Here is a 23,088-nt window from a genome sequence, read left to right as displayed (position 1 = left end):
TTAAAGATGCAATTTTTGTTTCATAAAAGGCGACTTGGAAATTTGGTCTCATTTCTTGTTATACTTAAATTTATTCTATTTTGTCAAATAATTCGTGCATTATATCATGCATATGGTGACTAAACCCATAGATGATGATCTCCATTTTTCTCATTTGCACAACAGCCACACTTAGTGATCTGTTGTGCCACTGGGAAGGTGTCTGTGTTGTACTCCTGGTCAAAGTACAGGTCCCTCAAATGGAGGAAGTGGTGCAGTGTGCTCAGAGGTAGGTAATCACTAAATGACCCTCAGAGTCTCAGAGCCTTGGTTTCCAATTTGAGTAATAGGAAAGCCCTTCTATGGTCTTCTGGTGGCCTATATCAACACCTCTTTAAAACTTTACTAATTTTACCAAATGGTAGCTCAGGCACTGGAAATGACTTAATGTCGTCACTAGTGATAGGAAATACTATTTTGCTGAAGGAAAATTTTGTCTTCATCATTTTTTAAATGTTACTACAGACTATTTTTTTTTTCCAATGGTGGAATTCAGGAGTTGGCTCTGTTTTCTTCTTAATGTGCCTTTATAGTGGAAGCAAAGATTCACTGGTATAAATTAACAAAAATATCCATTTCAGTTACTATTACATGTATTTTCCATCCTATTTGGAGAAGAAAGGAACTCTTTAATTAAGGGAACAGATTATTACAGCTTTCACCAAAGAAGAACTGACAGTGTGATAGCCTGACACCCCCTAAGGAATATCTCGATGGTGGGAAGCTTAGCAACACCACGTGCAAGTCTGAAGAACATAATTTGTGGGTCCCAGTGCAAAATGAAAATGCAAGGCCAGTTGTTCAAGCAGGAAAAAATTGCTATTAAAGTTTCTAAAATGGAAATCGTGTTTCTATCTTTTACGGAATCTCAGGTAGTCAACATGATATATTTGCTATTTAATATCACTCCATATAAAGAAAAATTAGTATTTTAATTATTAACATGAATTTTACTCTTCATCTTTATGTCGTGCAATGCCAGTTTCAGATGCATAATAAGATCATGTATTAATATGCAAGATCACTGAAATATACAATGTATATTTTGTAGCTCATACATATATATGCATTTCATTCTTACGAGAGCATTCTTACTGCTGTGCAAAGTTATCTCTATTCTTTATTTCACTTGTTAACACATATGCATTCCACCAACACTCTCTGCTACCTTCAATTTCAGGAAGGACCTAAATAAGAAGGGACTCTTTCCATGTTCTTCTTTGTCACTATTTTGAACACATGTGATTGGTTAACACAAGGAAAACGTGTAAGAATGGATGTGACAGTGTTTCTTGGTCATTCATGTTTCTTGGAAACAAGTTTTCTCCATGTGGGGAAAGTTTTAGTTCCAACACAAAGTCTACAGTGTCTTAGTCACAGATGTAACACATTCACCTCGTACACATCTACAGCAAGTGTTTCTCAACTCCCAATCATCGTGAGCTCACTGCAATTCTGTGCTCCAGGGACATTGCGAACACTAAACTTAAACGCGAAGGCAAGAAACAGCAGTCATGCCTACTGTATGAAGCTCATCTGCTCATGTAAATGTCCATTGTCTCATCAGACTTTACCTTGGAAACAAAAGTTCAAAGACAAAGTGATTAAGAATTTTAAAATGGAAACATTGGAGTGTTAAACCAAGTTCAAGGCCCTTCTGAGCGTGGGGTCTTCTGCAACTACATTGGTCACAGCCCATGAAGCTGTTCTTGGTAGAGAGAGTTTCTTCCCTCCCTCCCTCCCTCACTCTCTCTCTCTCTCTTTCTTTCTTTCTTTCTTTCTCTTTCTTTTTCTTTCTTTCTCTTTCTTTCTTTCTGTCTTTCTTTATCTTTCTTTCCTTCTTTCTTTCTCTCTTCCTCTCTTTCTTTTTCTGTCTTTTCTTTCTCTCTTTCTCTTTTTCTCTCTCTTGTCTTTTTCATTTTCCTTTTCTTCTTTCTATTTTCTTTCTTTCCTTTCCTTTCTCTTTCTTTCTTTCCTTCTTTCTCTTTTCATTCTGTCTCTTTTCCTCTTTCTCTTTCTCCTCTTCCTTCTCTCTCTCACTCTCTTCTCTTTCCTTCTCCCTTCTCTTTCCCTCTCCCTCCCTCCATTTCTTTCTCAGTTTGTCTTCTGAAGTTAAAACCCAGTTTGTCAATTAAAGTCTGCAGTTACCACCTCCAGACACTAGATGGTGGTGATGCATCAGAAAGGTAAAATGTAGTTAGCATCAATTTGCTCTTGGGTGTGAATTTAAAGGCTTGTAGAAATCCAGGCAGTATCTGGTAAGCATTTTCGAATGAAGGTCATAAAATGTCAATAAGAAGAAAAAAAAGACAAAAAAACAGACTTTTTGTAGCATTTTCTTTGAGTTTTTAGTCAATTAGAGTAAGTTTTTAATTTCTGTATGTGTACCACAGCCACAGAGCATCTTTATGGTTTCTAGTTTCTGTTTCTTTAAAGTGGAGAGGGAACCTAAAGGATTGGGAACGCAGATTCCTTGATTCTTATCAATTCTTTCCTTATCTTTTACTTTTGCTTTTCTAGCACATAATTTGACTTTTAAAAATTATACAGTCATTCAAGACATCTGAGTCAATTTTCATAGAAACAACAAAATCAATTAATCAATGTACATTTACTAAGTGTCTACTATATGCCAGGCACTATTCAAGATATGCGGGTACAATAGTAAATTAAAAAGTAAAGCTATCTCTTTTTGTGGAGCTTCAATTCCAGTATCATTTCCTTTTTAGATTATTTTGCACTCATATTTCACTGGCTTACATATTATTTCATGAATTTATAAAATCATTGCAATACATATATATGCAGATGTAATTTTGGGAATTTCTTTAGAGGACACTGGGTAAACACAGAACTGAACTGTTGGGAGCCAAAAGTTTGGAGCATATTAGCGATGAGTGTTCATCATATTGGGGCAATTGGCATTATTATAATAGAAGGAAGGAAACCCTTTGTCTATGAATCTTACTGAATGGATCAGGGCTGGGATTTGAGAAGTGTAGTCTTCCAAAGAAGAGTCCAACGTGTCCCTGAGACTCTTTCAAGGGAGTTTAGGGTTAAACTAGTTTTTATAATAGTAATAACATGTTGTTTACCTTTTTTTTTATCATTATGACACTTCAATGACAGTACAAAAGTAATGGTAGATTAAATTGCTAGCACCTTAATGTGAATCAAATGAATGGTCCCAAAATGTGCTAGTGGTCACTATAGTCTTTACTGCTATACACTCTTAAGAGCTTAAGAATGTCCTTGACAAAGCAGTGATAAAGATTACTTTCATTGAATCTTGACCCTCAAGTAAGTTTCTCTTAATAATCTGTGTCACAAAATAGAAAGTATGCATAAAATACTTCTGCAACATACCAAAGCACAATGGCTGTCTTCAGGAAAAGACTTCTGGCATTGTTTGGGATGTTGACTGAAGTTGCTATTTTCTTTTCATGAAATACCATTTTGACCTAAAATAATAACTGACAGAAAAGTTATTCAGCTATGAATATTAGGTCTTTTTTCACAAATTAACAAAGTAAATCTATAATCAAAAGAAAACTGACATTATTTGTTGCCAAAGAAAAACATTGAGCTTTCATGTAAAAATTAGAATTTTGGTAAATTTGCACCTACCACTGTTAGATCAACAAATACTTGATATAAAACTCATTTTTTTGTTAAACTGGTTAGGCATTTAACAAAGCGGACATTTTGATATTACATAATGAAATGTACCACTACTTAGAAAATTGGTATAATTCAGTGAACCAGTATTTTCCAGATGACCAATGTATTATGTTACAAAATCAGGCTTGGGTAAAAATTCCACTAAATAGGCAAACCAATGGTTTTAATGCAACCACATAGGAAAGGTTCATTTATAGGTTTCAGATTACACATTACAACTAATCTTAAAAAATTGTGCTGGCTTTTGTTGTAATATTAAAGAAGAATATTCAAAATTAGCTAAAAAGGCTAAAATAGTCTTTCCTTTGCCAACTATATCCAACTTGTATCTGTGTGAGTCCAGATTTTTCTCATGTTTCAACTAAAACAACACACTGCAAGGAAATAAAATCAGAAATAATTGTGACACTACAATTGCCTTCTGTTAAGGTTGATTTGAAAGAGATTTGAAAAAGTGTCAAACAATGTTACTCTTCTTACTAATTGGAATTTTTTGTTTTAAGAATTTTTTAAATAAAATATTACTTCTGTTAATGTAATGAGTTCATTATTGTGAAGCAAATTAATTAATATTTAAATAATTTATCTTAATTTCTCATTAATATGTATATATTTTATATGTGTATACATATATACACAATAGCTCTCTAGGGTCTTCAGTAATTTTAAGAACGTAAGGGTTGTCAAGATCAAAAAGCTTGAGACTCACTGGATTTTATTATAAAGGAGATCAGTTAATAAGGTTTAGCTTCTTTTATAACAGAGACTCTAATAAATATAAGGTTCACATTACAGACCATAAGTTTCTCAAATTATCTTCTACACTTTAATTATATAAGGATTTTTCTGAAAATAAGTATTTTTGAATCTTGCCCATTCCAAAAGATTCAGGTGTGTTAGTATGGGGTGAAACCAAAAAATCTGCAGTTGTTTTCTTTTCTTTTCTTTTCTTTTGTTTGAGACAGAGTCTTGCTCTGTCACGCAGGCTGGAGTGCACTGGGGTAGTCTCAGCTCACTGCAACCTCCACCTCCTGGGTTCAAGCAATTGTCCTGCCTGAGCCTCCCAAGTAGGTGGGATTACAGGCACTTGCCACCACGCTGGGCTAATTTTTTTGTATTTTTAGTAGAGAAGGGGTTTCACTATGTTGGCCAGGCTGGTCTCAAACTCCTGACCTCAAGCAATCCACCTGCCTTAGCCTTGCAAAGTGCTGGGATTACAGGCATGAGCCACTGCACCTGGCTAAAATCTGCACCTTTTTAAAACACATTTTAGGTGATTTTGAGGTTCTTAAAGCTTAACGCCCTGTGAACTATTACTATGAAATAATAGTTTTAAGACTAGTCTTGTAAAAATAATTTTAGCAGTGTGAAAGCAATGTAAGCTCATTACAGAGTATTGGGAAAATGCAAATTAACTAAAAGAATCGTAATACAAATCACATGCAAAATCTCTCATCTGTAATCTCATTATCTAGTGTATTTGTTTTTTCACTGCTATAAAGAAATATCTGACAACTGGGTAATTGATAAAGAAAAGAGGTTTAAGTGAGGTTCAGTACTGCAGGCTGTGCAGGAAGCATGATGCCAGCTTCTGCTGGGTTTCTGAGCAGGCCTCAGGAAACTTACAATCATGGCAGAAGGTGAAGGGTTAGCAGGCCCATCTTACATGGCTGGATCATGAACAAGAGAGAGAGGAGGGAGGCGCTACACACTTTTAAACACCAGATCTTATGGGAACTCACTGACTATACAGTACTAAGAGGGGATAGTGCTAAACCATTCATGAGAACTCTGCCCCATGATCCCATCACCTTCCTCCAGGCCCCTCCTCCAACACTGGGGGTTACCATTCCACTTCAGATTTGGGCAGAGACACGGATCCAAACCATATGACCTAGAAATAACTGTTATTGACACTGACTGTTGACTCAGTCTTAGATATGTGTTTGGGTGTGCATTTCTGAATGTTCAGAAATAGTGAGGTATGGTTTACTTTTAATTACTTAACAATATTTAATTAACCTCTTTCCCTGCTGTTGACTGTCTGCGTAAACCTGTGGTTGTAAAACCTGGCTATTTCAGAATTACCTAGGGAGGTTTTAAACATACTGCTGCCTAAGCCCCCTGCCCAGTGACTCTGATTTAATTTGTGAATTATTTCCTATTGGAACAATCAGTAGAAATGGGAATAAATGGGTTTCACAGTCTTTATTTGGGGGAGGGCTTTAATACTGCTCTCCAGAATACTCCATTGATTTGCATTCTCATTAGAGAACATGAGAGAGCTCAGCTTCTCAGGAGCAGTCACTCATACCAAGTTTTAAAAACCTTTGCCAAGCTGAGTGTGGAAAAATTTGGCCACATGCATAAATTTGCAACAGTTTGAATATGTGATAGTGCTGAACTTTTGTGTTTATCATCTAAGTACACTTCTTCTTCCTTGAATGGCCTTCTTGCCTCAAACCCTAACCTTTAGAGGTTGATGAAAAAGAGCAAGGGCCTGTCCTTCCCAAATCTCCCCTGAAGCCACTGCCAAATATAGGATTCGTTACAGTCTGTATCATCGATGTGCCAGTATGTAGATTCTTCTATTTATTTTCATTGAATCATAACTTATCTTCGCTAAATAACTAATCTTAGCTAAATCTTAAACACCACAAAAAGTGTATTAAAATGGAATTTATATCTTGATCCTAGCCACCATCCTTAATCCTATCCTCGACCTAAATATTATATGTTTTATTTTGATTAATTTAAAATGTATTAGTCATAGGGTTATAAACTTCAAGTAAAAGTTTTGGAGAAATTATGTGCTTGAACAGGAATTGAATTGTCGGTAACGATGTTGTAGCATTGTTTGTTATCACTGGAAAATGTCTTGCAAAATTCGGATCGGCCTTTAATGAAAAGTTGGGTCTGTTCCTTTTGTGGTCTTATCTCAAATCACCAACATTGTGAGTCATCAGAATTGAAAGCCTTAGAATTCTATCAAGTGAGTTACATGCTGGCAAAAACCATCACTAGGCTGGCTTTGGAATTTAACATTATTATGTTACCGGGCATGTTCTGCCTTTGAGCTTATGAAAACTGAAGGGAGAATATTTCTGGGAAAAATTCCTAAGACTCATGCCTCTGTTGGCATTTGCAATAATACAACCACAATTTGACCATATGTTTTCTTTAAGTATTTTTGATAACTTTTTAGAGTTGGCCTCAGTCTGTGTTGAAAACAAAATCTACTTGGTGGCTAGAAGGGATGCCTAGAGATGAGAGAACAAGAATTGACCTTCTAGTCAAGGCAGATTTTAAGCTGAACCCCATGACTATAATCTATCCTGCAAGTAGGGACACTGTTGAGGATAAAATGGGGCAATGTTTTGACATGGGAATAGCAAGCATAAATCAGAATGGGCTAGGTATATAGTGAGCACGAAGTACAGAGACTTGATACCCAGATCAAGAATGGAGATGCCGGCTGGGGACAGTGGCTCACGCCTGAAATCCCAGCACTTTGTGAGGGCAAAGCACGTGGATCACTTGAGGTCAGGAGTTCAAAACCAGCCTGGCCAACATGGTGAAATTCCGTCTCAACTAAAAATACAAAAGTTAGGTGGACATGTTGGCATCCCTTATTCCCAGCTACTCAGGAGACTGAGGCATGAGAATCGTTTGAGCCCAGGAGGCAGAGGTTGCAGTGAGCCAAGATTGTGCCACTGTACTCCAGTTGGGTGACAGAGCAAGACTCCGTCTCTAAATAAATAAATAAATATATAAAATAATGGAGATGCCTAGGAAGTTGCATCAAAGTTAGATCTTGAGGGAGGAGGGAGAGCATACCAGATAAAGTCGGGAGCGGGATTTCCCAAGAGAGGCCATAGCATGGACCTCTGCATGATTGTTCAGGCCCCTGTGGACATGCTGACATATCTCTGTGAATAGTGGCAGTGCAGCCTTTGATGTCTAGGGTAGCAGAGATTAAAGAGGGCCACTCTCTGCAAGATTTATATGCCCTGGGAGACTGATCCCAGTTGACCTGCTCTCTCCTTTCCTCTCTATGAAAATAAAATGATAAAAGCAAACTAATTCCTGCTGATATTCCTGAAGTAATCCAACGAAAGTGAAAAAAGAAATCAGAAGGACCAGTAAATCCTTCTTCTCTCTACTGTTTAACACCAAAATATATTACTGTATGTATTCAAAATATCTTATATTTGCAATAATCATATCTATGATGACTACTGAAAAATAATGAAAACCACTGGCTTCCTATTATGAAAACAATATTAAACAATGTGAAATTTATTAATTTTATTAATCTAAGAAGTGCCTTAATATTTACTTGATAACTTATTGACAGTATTTATTGTAAAAATAAATGTGTATATTTTTATGTTTTCTTTCTGCTTTAGATATGTTGTGGAACAATGTGGAGTCTAAATAAACTATAAATTATATATTTTTGATATGTCTATGTATTATCTTATTCTATGAATACAAATTAACTTTTTGTTTTGTGAATTGCGAATGAAATAATAAAGTGAGTCATTTTGCATATAATGTTGTTAACACCAACTCTGTGTCAAAAGCCCAACATTTACACATCAAAATTACTGCATTTAAGATGATTACTAAATAGTGAAGATGAGGTAACACAAAAATCAAACTAATAACAATAATGTATTTCAATTTACATTTTGTGACTCTATGCAAGGAGATATTGTAGCTTTAGACAGAGTATATAAAATTAGAATATATATACAAAAGGATATATATATATATATATATATATATATATATAATCACATAGAAACTGATGTGGTTACAAAATGAATGACTTAGGAGTAGGCAAATTTCGACCTTTGATATGGGCCTTGAAAAATCCTTGAAAGGTGTGTATTTTGTATTGGCAAGGAGGAAGGAAGGCTTAGGATAAGCTGTAGTCATATGAAAGCATTGCATATTGGGACTAAATTGGTCTTCTGGTTCATCTGAAGAAAGAACAGAGAAAGGAAAATTCCAACAGTAGTTAGAAAAGCCTTGTTTATTTTTCTCCCTTCCTCTCTCCTTTCCCAAGCGTTTCACTAGGAAAGAAAATAGCTCTTCTATGGTACCCATGTAATACTAATTTCTCAGCGTTTTCATTCTAGGAACTGCCAATGATTGATGACAATCTATTTAGATTCAGTTCTTTAAAGGACAAAGCAAACCACTTTAGTGACTGAATTTTTTTTAACCTGCAATGTGTATTGTTTGATTATGTTTGCATAATTTATCAAGAGACTTCAGAATCTCCACGTCACCTGCTCCTCAGATCAGAAGGTGATTGTGGCTTTGGGTGGATATTAATCAGCCACAGCACTGCCTGGTCAGAAAGAGCAAGTGTCCTAGCCTTTTACCTCATGAGACCTTGGGTATCCATCCAGCGTAGGTCCCAAGGGAACTGCATTTGGTGGACTGGAGTGGCCAGCATGCTTCAGGTGAGATGAAAAGTGCCATGTTTAACCTGTGTTTGGAAGCTTGTCTTTCTCATAAAATACCTAGTTGTTTCCTCACATGAGCATTTTGATCATTACCTCCTTTTCCCCACTCTTTAACGTTTTTATACCATAAAGAGAAAATAACTTGGGATTCCATGCGGACATTTGGAATTCATGGGCAAAATTTTCAAACTGCAAATAGTACAAGTTTTATATGCATGCTTTAATTTGACTTTCTTCGAATATGAATGCTGCTATAATGCACACATGCAAAGGCTGCTATTGGAATATACTTTCTATGTATCCTCAGAAGCAGAGCTGGCCTCTGGCTGGTAAGTGTGGCTGCCTTGTCAGCAGTATATATCTGATCATCTCAACAGTGTTTCCCATTCCTAGTAAAGGAAAAGCCCCATAGAAATAGTAACATATGTGTTTAGGAGCTAACGCTTCAGGAGAGTTTAGTCGAGGAGATTCTGGGAACAATACCACAGGAATCCAGGAAAGACTTTGATGCAGAGAAAGGCTATTACTCCATGAAACACTAGAGATGGGAGGTGAGCCAAAGAAAAATTTTTGTACTTTGCAATGTTTCCTTAATTTGGTCCTGCTCCAACATAATGTAATTATACAAGCTGTGGTTGCCAAAAACTAAATATGAACAAAAACGGAAAAGACAAGATGTTTGTCGGGGAGACTATAGGCATCTGGCGTGCAGGGAAAAAAGTCAATAAATTGTTCAATTGAGATGAAAATTAATTCTAGAATATTTTCAGGCAACTGTTGGTAGGGTGTTTGTTACTTTGGGCTGGTGTGTACTCGATGGCAACTTTTGTTGAATTAATTTTCGATTTTGATTAGACTTTTACTCAATCACATATAATAAGTGCAGCTTCCTTTCTTGAGTTACAGTTTACTATTTCCTTAATATTTAGAAGCATAAGAATATTCTGTAGCCATATATCAACTGAGATATCTTTGAATATTTTATGTCCTATAAATTATTTACAAAGTATTATGACTATGTAGAATACATTTTACCTTGATGAACTATTTCTACCTTTCAGATGGTTCTTGGACTTGAACATAAGGCAATATAGTACATGCTCCAAATAGTTACAGAAATTATTTTGTATCGCTGAAAAAATATTGCGCTTGAGATTTTATGATTGTATTTCTGGAGCTGACTTGGCAGGAGAAGTCTTAAAGCATTGCCTCTTTAAAAAAATAATAATTTGATCAAAGAAGTTTAGGGACCAACAGTGTACTAACTTAAAAAATGAAAACAATGGAATCTTTAACCTGAGGGGACAAGTTGATTGCTAAAGTTTGTTTCCTAGAAAGAAAAAAAAAAGGTCGAAGATGAGTTTAATAAACTTTCTTATGTCAAATACACTTCTTCTGTGTGTTATCAAGAATCTCAGCTATCATCTCTCTTCTTTAATAAAACTGGTTATCCTGCATATAGCACTGCTTTTGTTCTCGGAGGAAAAGTCATGAAATGAGAGAAGATGGGCACAATATCCTTTCCCCACCAAGTTAGATTCCCTGGAAAGTATTCGCTCTGAAGTCCAAACATCTCCAGCATTAGACTATGAAAATAATGACACAAAGGATAGATAGATATAAATGGAAAATCATGTTCTATAAATGGATTACCTCTAAGATACAAAATATTAAAATATATTTTCTTTGTGAAATACAATGCCCATCTATTTAGTTGGTAATGTGTGTTGACAGGACAGTAAACAGCATGATAAAACCATTTGGGTTTCAAAATCTTCAACAACTCATTACTTACAAAGGCTTGAATAAATCTTTGATAGTCTTTTGGTAAAGGTACTGTTGTATTGCAGGAAGCCAAAGTTAAATATCAGTGTATTAATTTCTTCTCCAGATAGATGTGATCATATCACTACCTTGAATACTGTTTTCTTTTTTCTTTTTTTCTTTTTTTTTTTTTTTGTTGAGATGGAGTCTCGCTCTGTCGCCCAGGCTGGAGTGCAGTGGCATGATCTTGGCTTACTGCAAGCTCTGCCTCCCAGGTTCATGCCATTCTCCTACCTCAGCCTCCCAAGTAGCAGGGACTACAGGTGCCTGCCACGATGCCTGGCTAATTTTTTTTATTTTTAGTAAAGACAGGGTTTCACCATGTTAGCCAGGATGGTCTCCATCTCCTGACCTCGTGATCCGCCTGCTTGGCCTCCTAAAGTGCTGGGATTACAGGTGTGAGCCACTGTGCCCAGCCTTGAATACATTCTTTAAAAGCTTTCTTCCACTTGCAGAGTAAATGTCATACTCTACAGCAATAGCATATTACTCTATATTAGTCTGTTTTCATACAGCTATGAAGAATTGCCCAAGACTGGTCATTTATAAAGGAAGGAGGTTTAATTGAATCACAGTACAGCTGGAGAGGTGTCAGGAAACTTAAAATCCTGGTGGAAGGCGAAGGGGAAGCAAGGCATCTTCTTCAGAAGGTGGCAGGAAGGAGAAGTACTGAGTGAAGCAGAAGATCCTCTTTTAAAACTGTCAGGTGTCCTGAGAACGAACTCACTATCATGAGAACAGCGTTGCGGAAACTGCCACCATGATTCAATTACCTCCACCTGGTCTCTCCCTTGACACATGGAGATTATGAGGATTACAATTCAAGATGAGATTTAGGGGGGGACACAAAGCCTAACCATATCATACATGTTAGCCATGATCATCAAATTCTTTCCTTTTTCACTTAGTTATTTTAATTCCCATTCTATGAAGTAGCTCCATGTCTTGTATATAATAACCTTTACCTCCCAAAGCTTATCCTTTAAAACTCAGCATATTTGTTTCTTATTCCATGAAGCCTTCTCACACGTTTCTCACTTGTGTGCTCCACCATCTCGCCAATCAAAACTAACCATCCCTTTGTTTTCTCCATCTTCTGTCTTTCTAGTTACTGAGTATTGTGTATGCAATACTGTATGCTAATGTTTCTTTACCTCTTTCTCTCCTTTAAAGTCCTGAGACTCCTTGACAACCATGACTATGCCATTCTCATGATTATAACTTCAGGGCCCAGCACAGTGCCTGCATATTTTAACTGTTCAGTAAATTGTTATTGAATGAACATTTGAATGAAAAACTTACACTAACATTATGTAATGAAATTTAACACTGAGATAATATGAGATACTTTGAAGTAAAGCAAACATCATGAATCTAATAGTGTGAAGGCATTGAAAATACATTTTTTTCTTTGGGCATAAAGAGAGATATATTTCAGCCTATATACAGAAGAGAGCCAATGGGTATAACAGTTTGCAAAATCCATAATAGGGCTATTCAGTAGAATGTTCTGTTCTCAATGCCTATATAAAAAGAAACCAAAATTTATCTTTAACTTTCTGTATTAAGGTGATTTGAAGATAAAGAAATAAAAGAGACATTTTGCTTTTTAAAAAGTGCTTAATTTAAAAAGTTTCTATCCTAGATAGTACTTGGAGTGCTATAATTTCCAGTTTGAATTTCATTTTTTTCTTATAACAACTTTATTGAAGCACAGTTTTCCATATTTAAAATGTACTAATTGATACGTTTTGACAGAAGTATACATTCATTAAATAGCCACCACTGTAAGATACGGAACTTATGAATTACCAACAAAGACTCCTGATACTTCCTCAGAACCACTCTGCCTGGCCTCACCCCACGTATAGCTGAGAAAAGCCCTTATCTGCTTCCTTTCGTGATAGAGTAGTTTGCGTTTTCTTCAGTTTTATATAATAGAAATCATACAATATGTACTCTAGAATGTCTGGCTAATTATTTTGAGATCAAACCATGTTGTAGTGTATATGAATAGTTTATTCTGATTCTGTTTATTCATGAGTAGTATTCCATTCTATGGAATCTATTTACCTGTTGTTTCCGGCTTTAGGTTATTACAAAAAAAAGGTGCTGTGAAAATTAGTGTGAAATCAGTTTTATTGAAATACAATTATTTTTTTCTTGGTGAGATATCTGCGAGTGGAATGGTTGGATCATATGGTTGCTGTATACAGTCTTTAAGTTTTTAAAGAATTTGATAAATTGTTTTTAAAAAAGATTTCTTGTTTTACATTTCCACCAGTAGTGTATAAGAAGTTCAGTTCCACTACATATTTAACACTGGTCGACACAAGCAGTCTCTTTAATTTTAGATATTCTAGTATGTGAGTTGTACCTAATTGTGATTTTAAATTGCATATTTTAATAAATAATGATGTTGCACATCTTTCCTCATGTTTATTTTTCATCCATATACCTTATTTGGTGAACAATCTGTTCACATATTTTACTAAATTTTTAATTAAATTGTTGGCTTTCTTATTATTGAGTTTTGACAGTTCTTTACATATTTTGATAGAAATCCTTGACACAGATTTCATCCTTAGAGCTTGTAGCTTGTCTTTGCATTTTCTTAACCATGTCATTTAAAGAGCAAAAGTTTTCAGTTTTTCTGATATCCATTTTATCCTTTTGTCCTTTTATTGATTGTGCTTCTGGGACTGTTCTTAAGAAATCTTTGCCTAATCCATTGTGACAAAGTTTTATTCTATGATTTTTAAAAAGATTTTTATTGCTTTAGGATTTACATTTTTGCTTAAATGCTGTAATAAATTTTGTAGATAGTGGGAGAGAAGATCAAAGCTTATTTCTTACATATGGTTATCCAGTAGTCCCAATACCACTTGGTGAAAGATTATCCTTCTTTTATGGAAATACCTTTGCATCTTTGCAAGAAATTTCCATATGTGTGTGGGTCTATATCTAATCTGTCTATTCTCTTCTATTGATCAATATGTCTATTATTTTCTCTAATACAACAGTGTGTTGATTATAAGAGCTTTATAATATCTATTGAAATGAGATAGTGTTAATCCTCCTATTTGGTTCCTCTTTTTAAACGTTGTTTGGCTATTTTAGGCCCTCTGCATTTAAATATGAATTTGAAGTGATTTTGTCAATTTCTACAGAAAAGTCAAATGACTGATTGACATTGAATTGAAACTATGGACCCATTTGGGGAGAATTTGTATCTAAATAATATTGAAATTTCCTACCCATTAACACCAGCTATGGCTTCCTTTATTTTGCCCTCTTTCATTTCTCTAAACAATGTTTTATAGTTTTCCTTGTCTAACATTATTTACCATATTTACCATAAGAATTTTATTTTATGCTACTGTATATACTGTATATACTGTAATATTTAAAAATTTTTATTTTTATTTTATTTTAATTTTATGCTACTGTATATACTGTATATACTGTAATATTTTTAAAATTTTATTTTCAGCTGTTTGCTAGTATGGAAATATATTTAATATTGATATTTTAACTTGTCTTTCTAAATTCACTTATTATTTCCAGTAACTTCTTTTTAGGTTATATTTAATTTTCTACATGGATGATTATATTGTTTATGAATAATGACATCTTTGTTTTCCAATCTGGATGCCTTCTGTTTGTTTGTGTTGCCTGATTTCACTGCCTAGTACCTCAAGTACAATGTTGACTAGAGATGGTGGGAGCAGACAGCTTGACTTACTTGTGATATTAGAGAGAAAACAGTCAGGTTTTTTTTTTTTTTTTTTTTACCATTAACTATGATGTTAGCTGTGGCTCCCCTCCCTCCTTCCCTCTCTCCCACCTCCCTCCCTCCCTTTCCTCCTCCCCTCCCTCCTCTCCTCCCCTCCCTCCCTCCATCTTTCCTTCCTTCCCTCCCTGCCTCCCTCCCTCCTTCCTTCCCTCTTTATAAAGTTATTTCCTTTCTTTTCCTACTTTCTGATAATTTTTAATAGAAAAAGACATTTTATTAAGCACATTTTCTGTATCTATTGATATTATCTTATGTATTTCCTTTTTTTTTACTTGTTAATATGGTGAATTACATAGATTCGCTTGAGAATTTTTAGTCATCCTTGCATTCCTGCAATGAACTCAACTTACTCATATATTGTTATCCATTTTATATCTTGTTTGATGGACTGAATTTACTAAAATGAATTTAGAGTTTTTGGTGTCTATGTTCATGAGGGATATTGGTCCATAAACTTCTATTTTAGATAATGCCTTTATCAAGTCTTCATATCAGGGTAATATTGACTTCATAAAATGAATTGGAAAAACAGAACTTTCCTCTTGTAATGTCTTGAAAAGTTTGTGTAGAATTGGTATTTTTCTCTTCTTCTTCTTCTTCTTCTTCTTCTTCTTCTTCTCCTTCTCCTTCTCCTTCTCCTTCTCCTTCTTCTTTTTTAAATTTTGTCTTGTAGAGATGAAGTCTTGCTCTGTCACCCAAGCTGGAGTGCAGTGGCACAATCTTGGCTCACTGCAATCTCCACCTCCCAGGTTCAAGCAATTCTCCTGCCTCAGCCTCCCAAGTAGCTGGGATTACAGGCATGTGCCCCCACGCCCAGCTAATTTCTTTTGTATTTTAGTAGAGATGGCATTTCACTGAGTTGCCCAGGCTGGTCTCAAACTCCTGAACTCAGGCAATCCACCCATCTCGGCCTCCCAAAGTGCTAGGATTATAGGAGTGAGCCACTGCTTCTGGCCTGGTATTCTTCTCTTCTTATCTGTGATTGAATTTACCACTGTAGCCAAATGGGACTGACTTTTTTTTTTTGTATTTAAAGGGTTTTAGCTACAAATTCATTTGTTGAAATATATACAGAGATATTCAGATTTTCTATTTCTTCTGCAGGGATTTTTAAGTAGTATGTATTTTTAAAAAGATCTGACCATTTCTTATAGGTCTAGATTGTCAAACATATTGGTATAAAGTTGTTCATATGTTTTAATTTTTCTTTTGTTATCTGTGGAGTCTATAGTGATGTGACTTTTCTCATTTCTAATATTAATGATTTATTTCTTCTTCCTGTATGTTCCTGATCAGCCTTGCTGGGATACGTTAACTTATCTATTCAGAGATCCGACTTTTGATTTTTTTAAATTGTATATATTAAGTTTTTGATCCAATTCCATTGATTTTTCTCTTTTGTTTTTGTTATAACTCTTCTATGTGCTTTGCGTTTAATCAACGCTTCCTCGTATATTCAGGTGAATTCCAAGGTCAATTTGCAAGCTTTCTTCCTTTCCAACATAGATATTTAGTGGGTACAGCGTTCCATAAACATAAATTAGGCAAGTTGGTTGATAGTATTTTTTTCTGGTCTGTTATGTACTGACTACCTTACTGTATTTTTGTTCAATAAAATTATTGAGAGAGGTGTTTTGAAATCTTTTCTATAATTATATATTTGTCTATTACTTCTTTCCATTTTTGCTTCATGTATTTGAAACCCTGTGGTTGGGTGTATACATGTCTAAGCTTATAATGATTCCATGTGAACTGACCCCTTTATCATCAAGAAATGCATTTTTATCCCCGCTAATAGTCTTCTTTGAGGACCACTTCGTCTGATATTAATGTAGCCATTTTTGCTTTGTTTTGATTCATGTGAGCTTTCTTGGTAGAAAACATATAATTATATCTGACTTTTTATCTTTTTATATAATCTGGTATGTTTCTTTTTCTTTGTTGTGTCTGGATATTTTTATTACTCCACCTTTAAGTTCACTAGTCTTTTCTTCTCAATATCTAAACTGCCATTAATTCCTTTCTGTGAATTTTTCATTCAAGATGTTGTAGTTGTCATCTCTGAAAGTTCAATTTGGGCATCGTTTTTCCATCTTCCATGTCTCTACATAAATTTTACAACATATAAAGTTAAAATGACTGTATTCGTGTTTCTGTCTACAAATTCTAACATCTTTGTCAACTTTAGGTCAGTTTCTGTTCACTTTTCTACTTATTGTAAGCCATCTTTTCCTGCTTATTATGTGTCACATTTTCCTGCTTGTGTGTGTCTGATAATATTGGATTAGTTTTCAGGCATTGTGAAGTTTATTATTTGGGTGCTGCTTTTTGTATTTTTGTATAACAAAAAGCTTTGTTTGGTATACAATTGAGTTATGCAGAAACATTGTTATTTCAATTTTGCTTTTAAGAATTGTTAGGCATGTCTGGAGCAGTACTCAGTGTAGGAATAATTATTCCCTACTACTGAGACAAGATGCATCTGTGTGTTTTACTGATTGCCCATGAGTCGTAAGTTTTTCCATCCTAGCTGGTAAGAATAGGCACCATTTCTTAGCCCAGTGTGAGTGCTGGGCACCATCATCTCATTCATTTAGGTGTTCTTTCCCTGTCTTTCAGTGGTTTTCTTTACTGATCAGGTGAATACTGAAGTGGAAACCTGAAAATTTCCAGAATTCACCCTCTGTGCAGCTCTTGTCTCTTCTGAACTCTATCTTGTAAATTCTAGCTGCCTTTTCCACCTAAACTCTCAGCCATTCTTGTCAACTCAGAGAACCTCCTGGGCTCTGCCTGGGTATTCCCTCCCTGCATCTGAAAACTCTGTCACAGCTGTAAGATGAGACTTGCATTGTAAGGCTTGCATTGTTTATTTCCAGTCTTTCAGAGATCACTGTCCTATATGGCCTAATGTCCCATATGTTGAAACTGTTGTTTCAAATAATTTCTCTGTTGATTGTTTCAGGGAGAAAGGTAAACTCAGCTCCTGTTATTCCATACTTCTAGAAGCAAAAATAAGGACCTTATGTTTTTAGACATTTAGGTTTTAAAAATATGTTTGTTAGCTGTATTAGTCATCTTTAGGCTCATGTGCTCAGAAAAAAACAGGCCCCAAATCTCCTCATGTTAGGACAACAGTTTATTTCTCATGTTTCATGTCAGCTGGATGAGAGGAGCCCGCATACTGTGACAAACAATTTTCATGGTAAAGGGGATAGAAGTGAAACAGTTGGAACCAATGACACCATAGCATTTGAAGCTATTTCCCGAAGTCACGTTTGTTACATCCTGTTGGAAATCATAGTTGTAACACAAGTACACTCATTCCACAGGGGCATGGCAAAGCACATGGCAGTAGGAAAGGATTTATTATTCTCTCATAGGGAAGGGACAAGAGAATAATTAGGGAAAGAAAAGAATCTACTGTTGTTTCCACTCTCTAAAGTATGTGAGAAGATATATAACAGTGAATCGTTACAGGGTTGTTTTTCTAGATAGCACTTATATGCTTACAGTGGAAACAGGTAAAGTATATGGGGGAATGTGTGTAGGTTATATGTAAATACTATGCCATTTTATATAAGAAACTTGAGTGTTTGTGAATTTGGGTACAGTGTACATGGAGGTCCTGAAACCATGAATACCAAGGGTCAACTGTATAAATATAATATGTACATATAATTTTAAAAATGTGAATTATATAAATATCTATTATTTATATGATATATAAATATATATTTTCCTGGAACACAAAACATAGCTTCCCCATGATATCAAATCTTCTTTCCTTCCTAAATTTTTTTCTTATTTCAGGCATAGTACAGTGTTCATCAGAGGCTGATATTTGGGTGGCCTTCTCTTGAACAGAACTAAGACTAGACTGGGAAACCAAGTAATGTTGATTTTTGATTAGGCTTAAAATTAGATAAGGCAATGTAAGGCAATTAATGAGTTAAAAGTGCTATCTATAAATATTTATGAAATTCTTGGCAGTGTTTTATAAAGACCACATTTATTCATCTTTAGCATTTAATTTGCAATTTTTTAAGATCATATCCTATGTTTTGGGTGTGCTTTGTATGTGTGTCTGTAAATCATGTTTCTCCATGTATCTGTGGGCAAAAACACACTTGCACATGTAATATATTTTTTATTATTGTAAATAAAATAATTGATTTTATTCTAGAAGAAATAACACTATTTAATTTAGTTTTTATCACAGATAAATGGATAGACAATGATGAACAGGCATGTAGTAAGCACTTAACCAGATTCCAGACATTCTACAAGGTACATACATAAATACTAAGTCATTTTCAGAAAATAGATACCTGAAATTCTAATTGGCCTGTGTTGATTTCACTATTTTTATGACATTAAGCCCGAAATAATCAAAGAGTTTTAATAATGTACTCATAGGTCATGTTTTAAACCCCCATATTAAAAAAAAGACTTAACTTCCTGTCCTTGTTGCAAATAAAATATCTATGTACATAGAAACTAGTCTTCTTTTTTTTTTAAAAAAAAACCAATTCTCACTTTGTTGCCCAGGCTGTAGTGCAGTGGTGCAATCTCAGCTCACTGCAACCTCCACTTCCTGGGTTCAAGCAATTCTCCTGCCTCAGCCTTCCAAGTAGCTGGGATTACAGGTGCATGCCACCACACCCAGCTAATTTTTGTATTTTAGTAGAGATGGGGTTTCACCACGTTGGCCAGGCTGGTCTCAAACCTTTGACCTCAGGAGATCCGCTCGCCTTGGCCTCCCAGAGTGCTGGGATTACAGGCATGAACCACCGTGCCCAGGCAAGGGTTCTAATAAGAGAATAAATCTCATTGGCAGATGAGAAAAATGCATGGCTCCAGACAAATTTCAGTCTCCCCTGGAGCATCCCCTTTTCAATGCTAACTTTAACAGCTATAATAGCCTCTCCTGAAATGCATTCATTTATCTAGTCTGTGCATTTTAAAATCCAGTGTACAAATCCCAGGCATGGTAATCTTTTCAAGTACATTTTCATCATGTAACTTCCAGGGCTTAAAGCATTTCAAAAGTTTCTGTTACTCTTTACATAAAGATAAAAACAATTCTTAAACAGGCTTATAAGCACTGTGTTTTGTTTCCCCTGCCTGGCACTCTACATCATCTCAAATAACTCTGCCCTGTGTTCTGTGTGTCCCTGCTTTCTCTCTCCCTCCCTATTTTTGCTTTTCCTTCCTTCCTTCCTTCCTTCCTTCCTTCCTTCCTTCCTTCCTTCCTTCCTTCCTTTCCTTCCTTTCTTCCTTCCTTTCCTTCCTTTCTTCCTTCTTTCCTTTTCCCTTTTCCTGTCCTGTCCCTTCCCTTCCCTTTCTTTCCATCCTTTCTTGTTTCTCTCTCTTGTTTTGTCTTCCTTCCTTTCTTCTCTTTTTTCTTGTTTCCTTCCTTCCTTTTTTTCTCTCCTGCCTATGACATTTGCTTGTTTTGCCCTTTGAATCTCTTTTTTCCACTTTGATTAATTTTCTTTCACTTATCCTTCAGATGTCAGTTTCGATATCAGAAAGGCAGGAAAACATTTGCTAATCACTGCTCTCTTGTTGCTCCTTCGAACTCCATTTACTTCAGAAGATTTATCCTGATGTGCAGTTATGTGTGTTCTGGCTAAAGTTTCATGTTTGTTTTATCATTTATCATTAAAGTTTCTGTTTTGTTTTATCATCGTCTTACTAGAATCTACCCCAGGATTTGATGAAGCTGATGTTCACCACCTATTTGCTAAATGAATAAAAATGAAGTCCACACATACTTATACCCACATAATTCAGTCCTGTACTGAATAAGTACTCTGAGATGGTGACTCTATTATGGAAGCCAAATCCATGTGAAGGGCACAGGGCTGCAGGTCAGGTGGCCTCAGTTCTCGTCTTGTCCTCATTCATTAACAGTTTGATGTGATAAGGAAAAATTTTTCCAGGTCTCAATTTTCTCACTTGTAAGATGACAACATTGCATAAAATGATTTCTGAAGTCCCTTAATATTCTGTGATTTTATGTCAGTTTTAAAGAAAACATATTGATTACTTGTGCTTTCTGACAGTAATTCCATTTAGCATGGGCTTGTCCCTTCCAATAGCACTCATAACACAACTCTTGGCCATCGACGTAATAATATTCCAAGTATTCCTTAGTTTAACGCCGAAATAAATTACTCATCTGGTATAAAGTGTATTTTTTCTTATGGAAACCTACTATTTAAAATTCTCCCAAGCTATTAAATTTCTTGCTCCAGAGTCTGAAACTCCTTACTAACCAATCATGCAATTATGTGGAGAGTAAGATTCTCAGAAAGGATAGAGTTTTAGTTCTTTAAATACCATGACTATGAATCCTCCCATTACAACATTTCCCTGAATGCAAGGTGAAATCCAATAAATGAAATTCTAGATAGTAGCCTTTTAAAACTGCCTATTTATCTCTTATGTTAGGTTAGCCTGAGAGCTTCTTTGGAGCCAGTGCTTGTAGATGCAACAGAAGAGAAGGACCAGGTGGATTGCTCTTTAGTTTACATTTGATGGTTGATACAGCCCATAACATTTAGTCTGTTTTTAACATCTTTTGGGTTTAATGTTTCAGACATGTAGCATTTAAACTTAAAGAACCTAGTTTTGTAACTTGATTTTCTTTTTGTTCTTCTCAAATGCTTATTCTTAGTGTTAGCATGGATTTGGTTCTCCATTTTATTGCTATAAGACTTCAAACAAAATGTTTATACATTGATAAAATTTCTTAATTTGTAGGATGAAAATTGTAAGACTGACTTCATAGTAATAATGGGAAGTTTAAGATGACATCTTTGATGTAATAAGCCATAGTAGAGTCCCAAAATAAAGTAAATATTATTATGGGACTTGCTATTTTGCTATGTAAATAAAACACAAAAGTTATACATCAATGAATCTGACACTTTTTGAGTCTCATAAGAGGTTAAAAATTCTCATAAAGTTAAAAGAGTAGATGCTGTCTAATCAAATACCTTCTTTTTTAGGTAAAACTAAGTTCGGTGAAGATTAAATGGCTTATAAAATATAGCTCCTGACAAGATAAAATTATTTAGATATCCTCAATTGATGTTTCATGCTCTACTTCTAAGTTAAGATAGTGAGAGTGCAAGAGAAACTCATTTTAGAGAAATGAGACTTGGTTTCTTTGACATTGATTCTGATTTCGCCCTCCATTAGTCCCACTTATTTGAGTACAGATTTTTAATTGGCAACACTAGAAATGATATTTTCTAGAATTTGATGAAGTACTGTGAATCACAGCTTTTCCTGGCCATGGAACATTGATATATTGTTTTCCACAACATTGTATTATTACAACTGAAACATGATTAATTCATATTCAAATAAATCAATGTGAATTCACATTTGATTACTGATTCAGTTATTGATTATTTGAAACCACCCTATAATCTTATGTGAATAAATATGTTTAGAATTTTAATATTGTTCTAATACCAATCCCTTGCAATATAATAGGTGGCAAGGAGACTTCACTGGCAACCCTGATTAACACTCATCTCTCTTGTATTTAAAATCCCTTAAGCAGGAATTGTCTTTCCTTGACTTTTAAGCAGATAATTACATTCAAATCATAATAACAATATTTTATTGAACATTTACTTTCTTTAAGATGTGCTCATTTGTAACAGTGTGTTTTATTAATTTAAATGTTATGACTAACGGTGTTGTTTGGTTTCTCCACATTACTGGTGTAGTGTAAAGTGGTGTAAAAAAAAGGCACAAAATATAAAAGTAAAAAACAAGTTGATTACATAATACTACAAATTAGAATATACATCTTGCAATATAAATATAGAAAATGTTAATATCATTTCTACTGATTTAAAATGACATTGATCCTTTTCAATCCTTGTCAAGTGGGTCAATGAAAGTAAATAAGACAGGCTAGATGAAGTAATAGATACATGAATAACTAAATGTTTGTGTCCAAATAAAATTATTTTTGTTTACAAGAAATACGTAACTAATTGAGAGAATTTAAGCCAAAAGATAACTTTCAAAATGTGATTGGACGATCTCAAAGGACAATTTAACAAAAAAGGCCTTAAAAAGAGTAGAAACTACAGTATATCAGGGAGGAAGAGTGTTCAAGGCTTTCATTAGAACATTGGATGGTGGAAAAAAAGTGTTTATTGCACTACATAATGTAGATGAATAAAAGAAACTTATTGTAAAACAAATGTTAGTGCTTTGGTTATAATTACATAAAAACAA

The 23,088-nt window shown here is 34.8% G+C and overlaps 1 protein-coding gene and 1 non-coding gene across 2 annotated transcripts in view; both read left to right on the top strand.

The window, feature by feature from the left end:
• The window catches only part of SGCZ (sarcoglycan zeta), a 1,171,086-nt gene that overhangs the window by 374,552 nt on the left and 773,446 nt on the right, over positions 1 to 23,088 (top strand). The window lies entirely within an intron of this gene.
• On the top strand, positions 9,024 to 9,095 carry MIR383 (microRNA mir-383). Its single transcript, NR_035788.1, has one exon. It is a non-coding gene; the product is annotated as a microRNA mir-383 (primary transcript).

Source organism: Pan troglodytes, chromosome 7 (genome assembly GCF_028858775.2).
Source record: "Pan troglodytes isolate AG18354 chromosome 7, NHGRI_mPanTro3-v2.0_pri, whole genome shotgun sequence".
NCBI classification, from domain to species: domain Eukaryota; kingdom Metazoa; phylum Chordata; class Mammalia; order Primates; family Hominidae; genus Pan; species Pan troglodytes.
This window is presented reverse-complemented; position numbering and strand designations above follow the sequence as displayed.